Source organism: Lathamus discolor, chromosome 3 (assembly GCF_037157495.1).
Source record: "Lathamus discolor isolate bLatDis1 chromosome 3, bLatDis1.hap1, whole genome shotgun sequence".
NCBI classification, from domain to species: Eukaryota; Metazoa; Chordata; class Aves; order Psittaciformes; family Psittacidae; genus Lathamus; species Lathamus discolor.
This window is the reverse complement of record NC_088886.1, coordinates 111,551,460-111,570,454: the sequence shown is the minus strand read 5'-3', so window position 1 is coordinate 111,570,454 and position 18,995 is coordinate 111,551,460. Positions and strand designations below refer to the sequence as shown.

The 18,995-nt window shown below is 42.4% G+C and overlaps 1 long non-coding RNA gene across 1 annotated transcript; it reads right to left on the bottom strand.

Moving 5' to 3' along the window:
- Positions 1–477: 477 nt before the first annotated feature.
- LOC136011187 (uncharacterized) lies at positions 478–18,251 on the bottom strand. The gene is made up of 4 exons (XR_010611270.1): positions 18,170–18,251; positions 2,955–3,049; positions 2,588–2,675; positions 478–2,499 (listed from the first exon to the last, which is right to left on the bottom strand). It is a non-coding gene; the product is annotated as an uncharacterized LOC136011187 (long non-coding RNA).
- Between the last annotated feature and the right edge of the window lie 744 nt (positions 18,252–18,995).

Below are 18,995 nucleotides of genomic sequence, written 5' to 3'. Positions count from 1 at the left end.
GAGAATTTTAGTAAAGGGTGTCCTCAAACGCTAGCATTGCTATAGCAACAGTCCAGCAGTTTGTAGGAACAGCCATAAGAGGGATGCATGCTGGCAGGTTGATCTATTTAGTTACTGCTTTCATGTCATACAAAGTACAGAGACATCCTAAAGTAGTGCAGAAATACAACTCTTTTCCAGCACCTTTCAAGGAGGTGGGTGCTGTCCCATATGCCGCGAGAGACAAGATATCCCGCATTGGCTTTCCCAAGAGTCAAAATGGCTTATACATACCGATGCATTTTCACCACATGTTCATGCACACCAACACACTGCCATACAGAGGAAAAGGGAAACAACAGAAAATGCAGAAAACTCTGAAGCTGCTTACCATTACAGGTTACTCCCCTTCAGCACCTTAACCTCAACCTGTTTCCACCAGGCTCACTTTTCACCAGACAAAGAGGTAGAAGCCCAAAACAATCTGGTGCGGGATTACATAAGTCTCTTTCCCTGGGGGAACCTCTGCTGCTATTTAGCTGATTGCAATTTCTCATCACAGCAATTCTCAACATCATCATTATCAGTACAGCAATCAAACACAAACAGGAGCTGGTTCTAAATGAGAAATGGATGGGTAATGAAATAATTGCTTTGCTTGGCAGCCCAGGGACACTCCCCAGCCCCCAAATACCTGACCTTCTTACAGCGTGTCAGATACAGTGGGGTTTCTATGTTTTACATCACTCCTGGATATATTACAGCCATAATTCTTGCATTGCCCAAGGCACCGTGGAAATTCCAGCTAATCTCTAACTGTGAATTTCCTTTGTATATTTTTCAATTTGAAAATTTACGCTCTTCAAAAATCTGTATTTATTGTTATTATCGTTGTTGTTCATGCATGCTGGTCAATGCATCACCTGAATAGTGCCTTTCTTTCAGACCTCAGGCATTCACGGCACAGTCTTGCCCTACTGGTGCTCACACCTGTACTTGTGCAGAGCAGTGCACGAGGCAGTTTCTCAAATTTGCTTGCTATTGCAATTCTGATAAGCAAAATATATTTTATGACTGGAAAAAAAAAATCATTATGTGCTGCCTTCAAGTACAAAGATTTAACCGATTAACACAGCAATGGTCACACCTTCAAAAAATGGTTCTGACTAGAATAAAATATCCTCCCCAAAGGGAGACCGCCCACTACTTGTTGGAATTAGGCATGCTAAGCACCCAGATGACCTGGAAGTGTGATCATTTTGGAAAACAGCTGGTAGTATTTCTCAAGGCTTTTAAGCAATACACTGTTTATCATAACATTGAATTAATTTTAAAAGGTAGCTGTAATTTCCAATGATCCCTGTGTACCAAGAGTCTTCATTCCCTGTTGTTCCCAAAGAGTTTGTGGCTCATGATCTTCCAGTGTCCACATACACTTTTGTAAATTAAATATCTTTTACCGAATTGGGATCCATGGGGATCTCCGAGGTTTTGATGCTGCAACAGTCTCCGTAGCACTGTTCACTGTGGCTTACTGAAACATTTCCATCCACATCCCTAAGTAAAACGCCACACAAGTCCCTCGAGTCTCCTAGAAAAAGGCTTTAGGGCGGTTTTGTGGTAGTTTTCTTCTTTCTTTCTTTTTCTTTGTAATGTCTGGGATCAGGGAAAGACCAACAGAGGACTTGTCACAGATTTATTTTCCTGAAAGACCAGATGCAGTAATCTCCTATATACCCTTTCCTGCCTCCTCTTTGCCAACCCTCACAAGGAAGTCCTCAAAGACGAGCGGTTAAAAATTGCTCAGCTCTTTCAACTGAGCCTTTATGGGCAAGAAGCTCACTTCTGACTTGACGTTTTGTTCTAAATTAAAAATTCCCATAAACTTTTCATATAAAGAATCTCTTGAAGCTGTGAGAATGGGCTTTGCGTGCACATTTAAGCATGTTTTAGCTGTATTTCTAGACTTGGTGGAATGTGCGACTTGTAAAGATCAGAAGGTGGTTTTGTATGAGCCATGTTGGGATCACATGAACTCAAAAGTCATAGTAGAATCTCAAAATATGTGGAAGGAGAGCAGAAACATATGTATCACCCTCTCCCCATCATAACATATCCATTTCTGAGAAACAAACCACGCATTTCACAGGTAGCACTTGTGCTAAGATAGCCCAAGTTGGTGTGGCTCAACATCTCTATTACTCCTGGGGACATACCAATTGAGCACAAGAGGAAAATTTTTTACTATGAGAACAAGTAGCCATTGGAATAATCTCCCAAGGGAAGTGGTGGACTCCCTGGCATCGGACACTGTTAAGATTTGGCTGGACAGAGTGCTGGAACATCTAGTATAGGTGATGCTTTGCTGGGAAAGGTTGGACCACACGATCCTTCTGTTCTATGATTCTATGTTTCTATTACAGCTGGCATGACTCTGAGCTGCTCCTCTTCCCTCCAGTCAGTTTCCTCAGTGGCATCACAGAGGAAACAAAACAATTGTTTCCTTCAGTAGAAACAGAACTGTGAATAAAAATAAACCAGTCTTACTGGGCATCCCTCTACCCAAATCATTCTCTCTTCTACAACCCAAGCATAGGGCAGCACCCACCAGGGCACTGCTTCCCCATTCCATAGCTCTGGAGAAGTTTCCTTCAGAAAGGAAGCATGTTGTGTAGGAAGCAATCTGACAGCAAAGTCTGAAAGGGCAAAGGACAGGTTTGGGATGCAGTATTGAGAGGCTGCCGGTAAGGGTTTTGGAATAAGGCAATGCTGTTCTGCTGGGGTTCAGCTGCCTCAGACCCCTGCCACACTGGAGGGGCTGCACAGAAAGCTAGTGCCAAGCAGACACCTACCCCAGGCTTTGCTGCAGGAAACTCATTTAGGCTCTGATCAACAAAGCACTTGAGTAAATGCTTCACTTCATGCACGCAAGTGCTCCCAGGGGATCAGTCTCCTCCTTCATACTAGACACTTACTCAAGTGCCCTGCTGAGCTGGGACCCTGCCACCGAAACACTCCTGCTCCGCCAATGTACCTCTCTCTTTGGCTACTTGCTGCATGATCAATGCTCCTGAGAGAGAAAAAAAAAATCAGAAACATTGTGTGTTTGACTTCTTGGATGTGCTAGAAGGCATTGACTGGTTACATATATGCATGTATATATATACATATATGTATGTATACATACGTATGCACATGTATAGACACACACAGAGATAGATATTCTCTCAAGCTGGAGGATTTTTATTTTTTTTTTCCTGTGTTTGCAGACAGATTTCCCAAATTCAGTGTGAACTATCAAACACATATCCTAATTTAATAACAGAGAAAATACCCTTGTTTTGCAGAAGTCCCCATTTTGCTTTCAGGTCTGGCCCTGAACCACCAGCTAGCACAAGAAATCAACCAGGCAGCTTTGGGAGAAAAACCACCCTAGTATTTTTCTAACACAGGCAAATGCCAGCATTAATTTCTTGGAGCTGATCAGTGGGACCATGATGCCACACAGATGTGATTAGGAGCTGAGGTATGAAGAGAGCACCCGGACTCCTGATTGCACCTATTCAGCTGCTGCACGCATTGGTACATGGGAAGGTGAGGGATGCTCGGCATCCTTGAACAGGGAGTAGCCACAGCTCCTGGGAAAGCCACCTTGGAAAGGGGGAGACAGTGCTCAGCAGCAGAAACCATCCTAAATGTAAATGAATAAGTAAGTAAATAAGTAAATAAATAAATAAATAAATGCAGGTCTCTACCCTGCAAGCACAAAGCCTTACAGCCAGCAACTTAGACAAAAAAACCTTAAAAAGCCCATCAGATGTCATTAATCCATCAGTGACTGCATCCCTCTCTTCATCCCTCCGCGATTTTTAAAGACCGAGATTTGCTGCAAACACAGAGCTCTTGGTATCTGGCTGTAAATAAAGCCCAGGTTAAATGAAGAGCGTCCCGGCTGAAGGGGCTGCCGGCCCTTTCATCCCTTATCAGCTTCACGTGGGCAGCCGCAAGGTAAACATGAAACGCTGCCGCTGGTAAATTCTGATTTGGAATCTTGACAGCGTATTTCCAAAGGTATAACATCTTAATCAAATTTTAAAATAAAACATTCCAGCACTGAGCTCCATCATAAACCTAAAAATTATATAACACACATGTTTTTATGCTTTACCAATTACATTTGAAATAGGGACTGTTTGTTTCAGCCCCTCTAAAAATGAGGCGAGGATGAGAAAACAACCTATTTCCTTATTAGGTTCAGGAGTCAAAGGACTCAGCCAGGAGCCGCAGGCTTCAAGAGCATAGAAGATTAAGACATATATTGGATTCATGATGGAGGGCACAAAGTTCATTTTCAAAATAAAACAGAATTTTATTCATATTCCTTTTAAAATTCAGATTGCCATTTGCCAGCTGACCTGTGACATGGCAGCAGTGTATTACATTTTCAATGAGCAGTCTGTCTGGAGCTGGCAGGAGAGGAAACTGCTTCCTGGTTGAGTTTTTTCACCGCTCTTAAATAGTAAGAATTTGTCAGGATTGTTGTCAGTAATGGTAGATGGTGCAAACAGGGACAGTGTAGTATATTTATTTTTAATAAGGAGACATGCAGAGTAGCAAAGTCACTGGCTTTACACACTGAATAGGGCTTAAAAAAAACCAAAACAAAAAGACATCGGAGCTCAGTTGTAATTTGTATGTGGAAATCAGGGTGGAAATACTTGGCAGAAACATTCAAAATAAAAACAAAAGCAGACCAGGAAAAAAATATACATCTATATTAAAAAATAAAATGCAAAAGCAGTTTAAAGCAAGTTTTCAGAGAGCGCAAGTCAAGCCAAGGTTTTCTATAGCGAGGAGCTAGATTTATCTAGCTCGCCATCTGTCAAAATTATATTACAAAAGGCACATATGCAAAGATACAAGACTACTGATTTTCATATATATTAAAACCTGCAACTCCTGTGGAAAATGAGACTCTGCGTGTGGCAATGCCCAAAAGCTCCCACGTCAAACTTTCAGGGCTTTGCTGTAATTCAGGGACAAAGGGGGACGTTCTGCCAGGGTCTGTAAATACAGCCACACACCATGGCAACCTCCTGTGCCCCAGGACGTCCAGCTGTACGGAAGCACCCGAATAATATCGCGCTTGAAGCACAGAGGTTCAGCAGAGGAAGGCAGAGGACCTGCAGAAGGGGGGGACCCAGCGGCTCTGCGGTGGGTGGCCTCTCCTCCTCGCCGTCACTGCCCGGCCAGCCAGGTGGCGATGCCGTTTTATGGTCTGAGCAAACAAGGAGGAGGAGGAGGAGGAGGAGACGGCCAAACTAAATTTTCCTTGTGGCAGGGTTTTGAGCCAGCGTTTCTGGGGAGAGACAGTGGGAACCGCAGGTCGCTTTCAGTCCCACCACCAATTATTTGTATATTAGATGGCTTTTGTCATTGCAATCAAACACCAAGTACAAACTGCTCTGCTCTCCTGATAACTTAATCAAGAACTCTCTGCTTCAATCTACCTGTAGATAAAATCCAGTGTGTATTTTGACACGGAGAAACAAATCCACTTACCGCAGGTGAATTAGCTAATCATATATCAGTAAAAACACATCTCGTGCTCAGTGTAAAGATGATGATGAATATAAATTCTCCACATACTGAATGTTAAAATTTTTCTAGCCTAGGTTCTCTCATGTAAGCCATGTTAACCTGCAATCTGTAAATACTTATATGTTGACAATGTATAAGCAGTATAAGCAATTTTGTTGGCAATCTATTTTACTTTATGAACAGCTGAGCTCTAAAGCGGATCACTTCGGCGCTAGCTCAGGATTCATGGCAGGAAAGCAGGAGGGATGGTTCATCTCTGCTGCTCCCAAACGTGTTTGCAGACTTGATCATTGGGGGTATTACAACATTATTTTTGCTGTGCAAGCCAGAATCATGGGCAGTGCCAAGAACCTCGCCCCACCACCACCGATGGTGCTTTCCATGAGAAATGAATGCAGCCGTTTACATTTCTCATCCGTGAGTCAGATCACATCACTTTTCCCATAATATATTTTTACCCAATGCAAGGGGACTTAATTGACCACAACATCACCTCACAGATATTCGTGAAGTACAGCTAGCAGGTATAACCACTGATTTTAAAAAGTCTGAATCCCACAAAAATGTAAGAAGAAAAACAAACCACAAACAACAACTCCTGGGTTTAGTTTTGGGTTTGATTGTTTGTTTGGTTTGTTGGGTTTTTTGTTATTTTTTTTTTGGGGGGGGGGGGGGTTGGGTGGGGGTTTTTTTTCAGCTTCTACACAAGTCATATCCTCTTTTTTTTTTCTTGATGATTATCATTTTACATTTTGTCTCAATTCAGAATATGAAACATTTTAGAATGCCAACCTGAAAAACCATGTGTGTATTTCACATGTTAATTTGTTAAATGGTGTCTGGTAGAAGTAAGAGGTGTAAAGGCTAGCTACGTATTAGTATTAACAGTGCTATGCTACTGGTGTATGCTATTGCTACTTTTTGTGTTTATAATAAAAAAAATTATAGCTGCTCAGAGCTTTGACGGCATTTAAATCACCAGTGCTACAGGGGAAGAGGCTGGATGTCTGCAAACATCCCCTGCCTGTGACGCTATATATGCTGTGTTTGACACAAGCACAATGCCCATTCCCCCTGGCAGCCCTCCTGCAAGGAGTTGCACCATGGAGAAGTGGAGGAGAGGAGCAATCCAGATCCAAACCCTCAATGAGGCAGCCTGCAGCAGCGTGCACAAATTCAGCGGCACAGTGGAGCGAAGTGGCTGCTTCACTTGGCTCTTCCTCCCAAACCCAGTGCTCGGCGCCTCTTTTTGTATGAAATACAGAATCCTTAATTGGTGCGTGCTTCCTCAACATGTTTTTAATGAAAACGCAGTACATAACTCTTAGTTTGTTGGCTGGCAGAGCCCAATTTACAAAAGTGGGAGTGCAAGATAAGAAAAGAGTACATCTGCAAAGCAGGCTGTGCAATGAATCACACAGTGCCAGAGTTGAGCAGAATATAATTGAGTCCAACATCTCTGAGCACTTTCACCATAATTAATGATAATCTGTAACAGAGGAATCTGAGATTCCAGTTCAGAGAACTGTTTAATTAGGCCAAGTAATGAAAGCAGAAGCAGTACAAGAATATGGCCTGCCTCATGATTAATGATTCATGCTACTGAACACAAAAGTGCCGCACCGTTAACTCTAACGGATGCTGCATCTCTCTGGCATTTACAAAATAGTGAAATGCATGCATTTTTGTATTTTAAAGATGTAACAGGCAGTATCCTTTTCTGAGCTATTTACATGATAAATATGGTTGCAAACGTAACCATCTTCCTCTCGGGTTCTTTGTTCTGTGGAGCTTTAAGATAAATATGGTATCTGCCTGAACATCAGTATTAAGGTGAGATCTCTTCCACTGCTCAAAATCTTCACTTTTAAAGTTAGTCAAACACTGACGTTTTTCTTTTGTACTTCGATTACAAGGACAAGCCCTGGTGAAATGATGTGTTCTCGGTGCAGCTACAGAGGCATATTTAGCTCTCTGGAAGGAAAAAGAGAGTTCAGCTCATAAGAGAAAAAATGTAAAAGGGGGAGGAGGGGGGGGGGGGATGAAGAGACTGTGAGTTTTTTGCAGTCTTCCACTTTTGCTGGGTCAGGGTGCAAAATGTAGACCAATTTGACACAGAATTGCCCTAGAAGTGTAAGGGACATGACAAAAGAAGTGATAAGACTGCCTGGGGCTTTAACTTACAAGCCAGCAAATTATATGGGTTTTATGTGACTCTTTACTCCGCTATTCAATGAAACAAGGAGTATTACTTATCATGGGCACTGCAGAAGCCTATGGTACATATGCAAGGTCTGAGATAAGAACACTTTTACAAAGAAGCATGTTCACTAATGTCTCCATTCACCACCAGATTAGGTCTCCTTGGGTGCCGGCTTCAGAAGCTGCCGCAGTTCAGCACCCACCAAGACTAATACCCATGCAGGAGACATTATCTGCTCTCTGGCGTAATGGACCAACATTTCTACCCTGCCACCATCTTTCCCTTCATGGGGAGGACCCCCTGCCCTCCACCTTCTCCTTCCTCTTGCCTCCTCCCCTGGCACACACAATGAGATCCTCGATTCAGTCCTCTTCCCAACGGCAGAGTTGGGACCCCTGGCTGGGGCAAGAGCACTTTGGGCTCACCTAAGATAGGCCTTTTATTTCTCCTGTCAATCCAGAGCTCATTGGTGTCACAGAGGACCACAGCCTTCCCATTACAACATTGTACCACACACACATCCCCTCCCTGCCTCTCTGCCTGCTTCAGTACACCATCAGCAAGAAACCAGCTACTACTGCAAGTCTTTGTAAGCACACTTTTATGAAGAAAAGCTTAAAAAAAAAAAAACAAACAAAGAAACCCCACAAAAACCACAAACCAAAAATGAATCACAAAAAAAAAAAAAAAAAAACACAAAAAACCCAAACACCAACGCCCCCCAAAAACCCAAACAAACAAAACAAAAAAAACCCACCGCACCTAAAATGATAGAAGAATGGATGCGCTTAAATTACACTGTCAAATAATGAGCAGGGCATCTTGTGAGTCTTTAATGGATGTTTTAAAAAGCCCATAAACTTTTGGGTGAGATTACAGAGGCTCTGAACCTGTCAAACACAGCTCAGTTGTTTTAAAAAGACAAACTCACAACTGCAGACAAGGGAGTTTTACATCTGTGGAGGGGAAACTATGGGAAGCCCTCCTGAGGGAGGCAGGGCAAGACAGAGGAGGGTGTGATTAAGGACAGCAGCATGGCTCTCAGCATGCTGGATTGTTTTTGACTAATCCCCTGCATTCTTTGAAGATATTACTGCTACAGTAGATAAGGGAAATTCAGTAGATGTAGTATAGTTAAATTTTCAAAAGACATTCAACAAGATTTCACCGTGCAGATTAACATCTAAGATAAATGTACACAACTGGCTTAGTAACAGAAGACTTCATGTCACACTAGGTCCAACTTGCTGGACTGGGGGTATATTTTCTAGCTACGCTGGGTAAGTTTAAAAGGTGGGTCCAGCCTTGTCTAGGCCTTCCAAGACTTACAGTTCGCTGGCTGCCCCTGTAAGCAGAACACAGCCACTAACTACCTGCAAACACATACAGCACTCCTTGGATGAGATTTCAGGTACTGGGGAAAAACGTGAAATGAGCAATTAAAGGCTACATGAGTATTTTAACCTTTGTTTCTCACAATAATTTATATTCTCAAACGAAAAGGAAAACCTTAAAAATCTGAAGACATATCAGATGCCAACCCTCCTTGAAAATATTTGGGCTGGGTTAAACAGAGCAATGCAGTGCAACTCTGGCTAAACAGAGGAGCAAGTGAGGAGGTTTGTAGCAGCTCCCAACTTCCACAGACCACAGTAAGGGCACGGTAACAGACATGAAGAATTTCAGTGATGCGTGATCTTCATACGGACACAAGGCAAGTTCCCATCAGAAGTCAAACAAGCACACAGCAATCATTTAACCTTCCTCCCCATAACATGCATACTACTCAATGTACATGTACAATGTACAATGTACTACTCAATTGTAGATGCAAACTACTCCCTGACCTTGCATGGAGCACAGTAACTGCTGGCCGAAGGACTTTTTAAGGAATCACGGAGCACAGTAACTACTGGCCAGAGGACTTTTTAAGGAAAGTGTCTGTTTTCTGATTAAATACTTCAGATGACAGATAATTCAGCCTGCCTTCTTGTAAGAGGTAACAATGGCTCATACTTATTGTTAAATGGAACAGTGATTGCAGCATCACCATAGAATCTCAGAAATTAAGCAGTATCACCCTGAAATCTTCCACGATACTAGGATCTACCCCATCCTATGATTCATTCTGTATTTCATTAGTAAGTTTTTAGTTTTTAAACTACAGAGGCTTCTGCCTTCCCCCAAGAAAAGAAAAACCAAAACCCTCAAGGTAGCTGTGCTCATCTTTATCTGCCAGTTGCAATCTCTGCACTACCTAGAAGTACGTAATAAGCATTTTTGCAAATAAAACTCAGCTGCTTGAGAGTTTAGAAAGGAAATGTAGAGATGATACAGCCAAAGAAATATTTTTAAACTTAAGTTAGTATCCTTAACTTTTTCCCATCATCAGCCCAAGAAAAACTAGCATGACGACATCTGGCCTCTCTGAGAAAATAAACAGAAAAGGAAGGGATGAAATCAGCCAGCGCTTTCCACTTTCTGATGCCAACTACTGACTTATTTTAGGTTTTTTAAAAAGTATTAAACAGAGTTCAAAGCTTATGCCACTGTGAGATGAATACAGTGAGCCTGACTTGGTCATTTGTGAGAATTACTGTGCAAACACAGCTAGGGTGTTTTACTTGGAATTTGTTCCTGTGAAAGTTACTCAGAGAGGGGAAAGCTGCAATTCACAAAATCTCCTTGCCGAAATAATTTTCCTGAAGCTCTGTTACATAGTGGGGGGCGGGGAGGGAATGAGATTCTTGTCTTTCTGAATACCAGCAAGAACTGCTCCAGAGATGAGAATTTTGGACCTAGATGATCTTAAGGTCCTTTCCAACCCTAATTATTCTACAATTCTATGATTTTATGAGAGAAGAGAGAGTGAGAGGCTAGGGAGCACATTTTTTAATGCACAAAATTGCAGAGAAAATAATAATAATTTTAAAAAGCATTATTAAAGATGCTTGTAAACCAAATGAAATGCTGAACCCTGGTTTGGAGAGCTGGGCCAGCCCTGCGCTGTACAGCCACCACAGCACCCTCTTATATTAGTGCCAACAACTCTAAAGACTAATAGGTGACAAGTACCATGACAAGAAAATAGCAATTGTAAAATCTGGTTATCTGGCCTTTCTCTCACATCTAGTTACTTGTATCTCCCTTTTCAATGGCTTGAACATGCTTCATGGTGTATTTATCCAGCATGTCTCACCTGAAACCTCAACAGAAGGTTGGCGAGTTCAGCAGAGCAGGTTTTTTGCACTTATCTTTGGACAAAACAAATGAGACTCTGTGCTTGTGTTGTGATTCAAAGATTCCCATTAGTGGCTGTTGCAGGTCCATGTATGTTTCTAAGGAAGAGACAACCCAGAGCAGCTCCTCCTCATCCCGTCCCGGATGGGATGGTAACAAAGGCTACAGATACACCCAAGAGATTCAAACAAGCCTAACTAGTCCCTTCAACTGACTAATGCTATCATTTGAACTGCTGGATTTATTGACTTTGCAAAATCAATAGCTATTTTTATTAATCATCTTTAGATAGCATGATGCTCCTACTATATCTCTTTCAGTGACTAATACAATAAATTTCCCCTTTTGATGTTCCCTGACATTTGAGCAAATTAAATGGAGCATTAAATATGATCCTCTTTGGGACAAAAGTGGGCAGAATCATTTGTGACTACTTTATTAACTGTTATGAGAATACTGGCAGCACCTTCAAAAGTGTTGTTCAGCATGCAGTATTTATTATTATTTAAATTTTTCAAAGCAGTGCTATATTACTATGGATCAAATGGTTTTAGTTTTGTGAAATGGAAATATTTCCGTATTTACTTTTATTTTGAAGATGATAAAAGCTGAGGAACTAGAGTCCATCCTTGCTATCTGTATTATAGGATGTATTTATAAAACATGCTTTGCTCTTAAACTAGACGATATTGCTTAAAAAATTCACATATATGTAATTTTGCAATGCAATAGTTAAATCGATCTTTTTAAAATGTCATTGCATAAGAATTAATTTTTTTTATTCTCAAAAACTGACACCAATTTATACGCATTGTCAAAAAAAGAAACGGTCAATTAAATACTATGACTTGGAGAACTGTTTGGGGGAATTTGGCAGAGTGGGGATCCCTGACCCCTGAACCAATCCCATGAAGGTCTGCAGGGATCCTAGTTCACTTTCATGTACAGTCACAACTGCCCTCAATGCATTTTATATCCGCTACTCATGGCATCTGCATTTCCAAAACTGCAAAACAATAACAAATTACACCACTTAGACATTCACTCTATCACCATCTTACAGGGGAGGTGCTCCAGAAGAAAGAGTGGTAAGAAGCAAATTACAGAGCCTCTGTTGCGGGTCAGGGCACCAGAAGTAATACTTGGCTATTTCTGCCGATTAACTGTTTATCAATTTTTGCACAAAACATCCATTCAGCACCTAGTTGTGCCTAGATTATGTCTTGATACGAGCTTAATGTTACACAGCTTTCTTCTACTTCCACCAAAATTGAAAGTAGAATTCCCATCATCTCCCAAAGAAGCAGAAGTCCTTTCATAACAGCTAACTGCTTCTGCCAGGCAAACATTGAAGTTTCAGATTAAGAAGATAAGAACCAATTGACATAAAATAAGAACTGTCCTGAATTTTATTCCCAGGCTCAGAATGAACCGAGACACGAACTTCGATTGAATCTGGAGTATAAAAAGAAATTACAGCTGACCTCCCCCTAGACAAACTCCCTCCATTGCAGAAGCAATACAGGATGTTAACACAGAACCCAGCTTGAGCTAATTAGCCTGCAAAGAAACTAATTAACCCAAAATGGGCATTGTCTTAATACAACTATGCTATCTTCAACATCCAAGAGGCACAAAATTGGAGTGGGCAGAAGATTTTTGAGCCAGTAGGTAGATTTTGCCCCTAAAAGGCTCCAGTGGGACAGGGCTGGGCATCTCTGGGGTGGCACAGGTCACTGGTGGCACTGACTGTGCTCCCGCAGGGCTGAAGAACTGCCCAAAAGCTGCAGCAAAAAAAGCTACACCATGTGCATTTACTGTGTCCTGGGGAAAACACACGCACAGTTAAATTCTCTGTATTTCCCTGCTAGCTTGCACAGTGGCTTCCTTCATCTCCTTGACCGTCTAGCAACCCTGGATCCTCTTCCAGTTCTCAAATTCTTTTGCTCCAGACTGCAACTTTTTACTTTTTATCCCCTCCACCCCTTTTCTTTACCCAGCTACCTCCTCTTCATCCTCTTCTAACTCAGCACCTGAATTTTTAAATCTCAACCTCTCCAGGGGCCTCCCTCAACATTTTCCATTGGCCACCTACCAGGGAATAATTTCTTTTGGTTGTGACAAAAGTGACAGCAATAGCACTAATACACTACTAGCCCTTCTCAGGCAGCTTTGACCTGTGCAATTTGGAAGTGTAAAAATAAAATTCAATCAGTAAAGTGGAGGAAGGACTGAGGCTGCTGCCCCAGTGGCAGGAGAGAAGACCAAGCCCAGAAGAAGGCTGGGGAGAGCATCCATCCGTTTTCTAGGCTCTCCCTCCTTCACCAGTTATTTGTTTGTCACATACACTGGAACTGGAGGGTCCTATGCTCAAGTTTCATGCACTCTTCCTAATAGTATTACTCTTTGCTGTCTCAGCTGTGATTAAAATTGTCTGGATGGAAATAAAAAAGATGCGATAGCGACAAGTTCTTAAAGCTTGTCTTGAAATTAATTTAGCAGTGGAGCACTACCAGAAGGTTTGAACTGGAAGACATGATGCTACAGTGTCTAGTTCCCAGCTGAAGGACGTGTGCAGAGTCATTGCCAAACACATGATGCCAAATAGTATTTCTGCTGTGTTCAATAGAAGCTGGACCAGGTCCCCACCAGCAGCAGCAGCTCCAGAGGGGTAGCCATACAGGTGATCTATTTTAAGTGACAAGTTTGATGATCACCAGTAAAGAATACTGCATGTGTGGTTTTCATATAATTTTCTAGCTTTTCATTTCCTGGACTGTATGTGTAAAAATAAATAATATTAGATTATACATATTAAAAACTTAATATTTTTCTTAACCACATTCTTAACCACAGTCAATTGGGCCAAGAAACAATCAAAAGGTCTGATTTAATCTATGAAAACTTGGACTTCTGAAAAAAAAAAAAAAAAAGAAAAAAGATCAACAGCACATTCTTCACCATCTCAGTTACAGGCGAAAGTGTCTGGGTGTGGGTACAATCACCAGCATTGTACAAGCAGCACACTTCAATCACAATATTTTGTCTTCAAGTCAATGTCACTGCAGAAAATCCACCTTTTTTTCCCCCCCTTTTCTCTTGACTGATGTAATTCTCAGCTGTAAGCTAGCCATTAGTACAATTTAATTAATAATCGTGGCACAAAATGGAAATCACAGTTCTGAATGCAGCATTACTGAGCTTCGTGAGGAGATAAAACACACCCGTGGTCTGAAGTACTCTTGACACAGAGCATGCCTATTCTCTCAGCCCCAAAATCCCCAAGTATCACATCAAATCCAGGACACTGTCCCTCAGCATCAGTAAGGTGCTAAACAGTTTTTCTACATGTTCATATTCCACACTGATGAAACATCATTCCAAGAAACAGCCATAATAAATGAATTCCCAGGTTTCATTACTTACTGAGAAAAATTGTGAGGAAAAAAAGTCCCAGGTTAATGTTATTAGATACATAGGTCTCGGCATTTCTTAATAAGAGCAAAGTTACTTTATCCAAGTCTTTCCTTTGGTGTTTCTTATTTTTTTTTTATCCCCTTCATAATGCAATTTAAAATATGGTATTTGGATGCCAATGTTAAGCTACTAAAATAACACATTAAACCCTCTATTGTCGCCTGCTGTGTTTTCTTCCTTAGGACAGTGTTTTCCTGGTAAGCAGCCTGCCCATTATTCCAGGGAACCATCCTCTCCTTTTTGCCCAGTTCTGAAGGATGTTAAATCAGCAGAAGATGGATTTTGTTTTCCAGGAGGCAACAAAAAGGATGGTGCTTCCTCAGCACCTGAAATGCCAGTGCCCTGAGCTAAGTGGAACCAGGGATGCTCTGAACCGGCCCTTGCCCTGGCTAAGGGGAAACAGCAGCCACGTCCAGTACTTCAAAAAGGTGAGAAGTGCTTTGACATGCCCAAATGTTTTTCATTTCTTGATAACTTTTAGTATTTTAGCATTTGGGGGAGTGAGGTGAGGGTGGGGAAAGGGGGGAGAGGAAGTCTTGAGCAAGAATTCATTTCTGCCTCTTAGGACAGAATGGGGCAAAAGACTTGAGGATCTTCACAATATCACAAGAGTCACTGAAATTAGCTTTCTGCAATAAGCCAAGTCATGTCACCGGGCTCCTTTTAGACAATCTAAAGATTAAAGGCTCTATTCCTGGAGGGTTCCTGTGGCATTTACTCAGGGATTTTTATCAAGCTTTAAGTGATGGGCTACCTAACACACCTCTTCCAACCCTAACAGCTACAGGAATTTGGTGTCTCTCAACATGGATTTCTTGCTGTACTGTAGAATATTTGGCAAACATCTTGAGACTGTAACCAGTCAAAGGCAGGAGATAAAATGAAAGAAGGGGAGAAAAGTGGCCAAAGTTTCAGAGCAAACATTTAGATTCAAAAGCAAAGGATATATGTATACAAAGCAAGTATGTATGTTAAACCCACAGGTTTAATTGTGGCAGCAGAGTTTCCGGTGCCAGAATAACAGTCAGTGTGGCTGTTTTATTATGGTCCATGCCCATGAGATACCCCATGGGAAGTTAGACCACAGTACTGAAACACCAACACCAGAGTCACCACAACAAACGCAACCTACAACAATATGCTTCATGCAAAAAGATTGGATATGGTGCAGCCAGAGTAAATATATAACTATGTTCAGAGATCCCCAACACTACGAAACTTCAAAAATTCCAAATGAGAGAAGGAAAAAAAAAAAAAAAAGAAAAAAAAAAGAAAAAGAGGCCATGCCATAACGAATAACTTGAGGAAGAGCAGAAAAGAAGGAAAAACCAAATTTCTGCTGAGCTTCATGTAATCATAGAAGGAGAATGAGGGTAAGGAGAGGGAGTGTCACCCTACCTCTCCCCCACATTCAGCTCTGGCTGCATAATATAATTGCAAGGGGTTTTAGTAACCCTATAAGTTTGTGCAGCGGATGACATTTTGGTGATTCTACTGAACATACCAAAATTCCCTTATTCTCTATAAAATGCAATGGACTTGCAGCACTAGTCCTGGCTTCCGCGAGGTTCAACCTAGCCAGCAACTAGGAGCTCTTCCAAAAGCAGAGAGCAAATATTGTGATTTACCAGGATGGGTCAGCCCATGCCCCTGCCTCAAGGGATTCTCATGAGCCCCTTTCCATGAATACTGGCAATGAGTCCCTTCCTGGTGCCTTTGTGGGAGATTGCTCGTGCCTGTTTAAGACTGTAAGATGCACCTCAGTGTGCAGCCATGATGCAAGACTGATCCGAACCATACTGAATAAAGAATGACTGACAGCATCAGCGTTACCTCTGGCAGTGTTGCTTCCGTGCAAGAAGCTATCTAGCTCCTCTGCATTACTGGAGATGCTGCATGCAGGTAAATACCATAGAGTCATAGAATGGCTTGGGTTGGAAGGGACCTTATAGCTCATCCAGTTCCAAGCCCCTGCCACAGGCAGGGACACCTTCCACTAGACCAGGTTGCTCTAAGCCCCATCCAACCTGGCCTTGAACACTGCCAGGGATGCAGCAGCCACAGCTTCTCTGGGCAACCTCTGCCAGTGCCTCATCACCCTCACAGGGAAGAACTTCTTCCTAATAGCTAATCTAAATATCCTCTCAGTTTAAAGCCATTCCCCTTTGTTCTATCATCATATGCCTTTGTCAGAAGCTCCTCTCCAGATTTCTTGTCAGCCCCTTTGGGTACTGGAAGCTGCTCTAAGGTCTCCCTGGAGTCTTCTCTTCTCCAAGCTGATAAAGCCCAGATCTCTCAGCCTGTCTCCATAGGAGAGGTGCTCCAGCCCTCAGAGCATCTTCATAGCATCCTCTGGACTCACTCCATCAGGCCGACATTTTTATTTGTCTTCTCACCACAGCTAGGAAACATAGGCACTATAGGAACTATAAGCTGGTCTGATTTACAGTCCCCTTCCAAACGAGCAGCACCCCATCAGAGCACAAAGATAGTCATCCTAAATGCTCTGAAAATGACTGCTTTCACAAAATCGTCACTACAAGTTTAAGATGTTTGTTGTTAGGAGTGGAGTGCAAATGAAAGGACCACACAACTACTTAAACACTAATGTGCTTTTCTTATGCAGGTTGCAGTTACCTCTTTCTTGTGGTTTGTGAGAAAAATAACAACTTTTCTTACATAAGGTTTCTCCACTGCTCTGAAAAGATTTCTGAAATCTGCATCACACCACCTGCCAGGGGAGAGAAACATGAGAGGTCTTCTACCAGCAGCATCAGTGCACTCATGGCACTGTTGCAACTCAGCCCCACCACAGCCAGCCACGCTGCGCCATGGCACACACAGCACCCACACCACTGCCACCCGTGGGCAGCAAAAGGGGTCTCGGCAGAGCAAAAGTCATGACATGCTTTTTAAATGGCTCATTTGTCAGTGCATTGGCAATCAGGGAGAAAAGTGTTTTTAATCTTTGTTCCATATAGTGCCAGCTGGTGCTCCTACAGGCGAGCAGGCAATTTGTGCAACCCAAGGCATAACACCATCTAATACCATGGGAGGGAAAGGGCAGGGGAACGGCTCTTCTAGCGATACTTGCAACCCGGTATGCCAGTCTTCTGAGCGCGATGAAAACACGCAAGGCTACAGAAAGCCCTGTGCATATCCTCTGGCCCTGCGGTGCCAGAGCTGGCCAGAGCAGAGCCCCTTCCCTCACCTGCAAGCCAGAGCCGCCAGGCTGGCCACCTTTTAATTCTCCCATTATAAAATGGTACAATTACTGCAGGTCATGAACATCAAATGCCACTAGCACTTCCAGCTGTGCCTCTGCAATAGCCTCCCGACAGAAGTACTGCAACACGGTAATAATAATATCCCAGCTGTAGCCACAATCACTGAAATCACTGACAGTGTCAATAATGTATAAAAACCCCATGGAAACTCAACTGCACTTGCCAAAAGGCATTCATCAATTACACTGCATTTTATCTACCATTCAGAATGGACTGGTTTTATTGTTGGACTTTTAAATAAATGGGAAGGGTAAATAGGCCCTGGCTGAATTGCTTTATCTCCAGTAAAAGGTATTATATAAAGTTTTACCTTAATACTTCCAACATGCTCAGGAAACACAGCAGATAGGCAGAAGGCATATTTGCAAGGAGGTGCACTCACGTGATTGAGCCCAGACAGCTTGATGTTTTCAGAGATGGAGCAGCTTCTGCTGATGGAGAAGTCCTGAGAAGAGGAATACCCCAGACACCAGCCAAATACCTGAAAGGGTGGGGAGGGATGAGTGGAAAAAATCAGGGCTAATCAGAGTGAATTCAAGGGCAGATGGTCCCAATTAGGTTGTAGAGCCAAAGAAATCCTCTATGCTTTCCCCGCTTGCTATGGAGAAACACTGGGTGACCCTCACAGCTGCAAAGGGGAGAAGGTAGAAGAGGGGAAAGGGGGAAGGAAGTAATATGATGGGTGCAAAGGGTTACAGGAGAGTTTCCAGCAGAGAAAAAGTGGCAGGGAGAGGGGAGAAAGGCATGAAAAACCATGGGAGAGAGCAGGGGAAAAGCTCTCCCAGATCAAAGAAACCCATCAGCCCTTGGGGACTCGTGAGGTTTTATTTAAGTCCATACTAAAAAGAAAAAAATCAATTAAATTAACAAAATGGTTTGCATTAGAATTAATCAAAAATACCCTTTAAAGAAAAAAAATGCTTTAACCAGTGTGATATTTTTATAAATATTGCCACCATATCTGACACATCCTCGCGACTCTGGTGAGCGCAGTGAGAAGCCATTTTCTTTGCTCTGCTCTGCTCAAGCACCATGTGGCAAGCACTTAGCAGGAGCTCACCCCCAGCCCATAGGAAACCCTGCCTCTAATTCAGCTGGAGACCCTCAGTAAATGAAAGGGAATATTATACAGGCTTGCAGCCTGCAAAGGCTTCTCCTCAGACCTAACTTTTTAGATGTGTGCAGCTCTCTTTCATGGCACAATCACA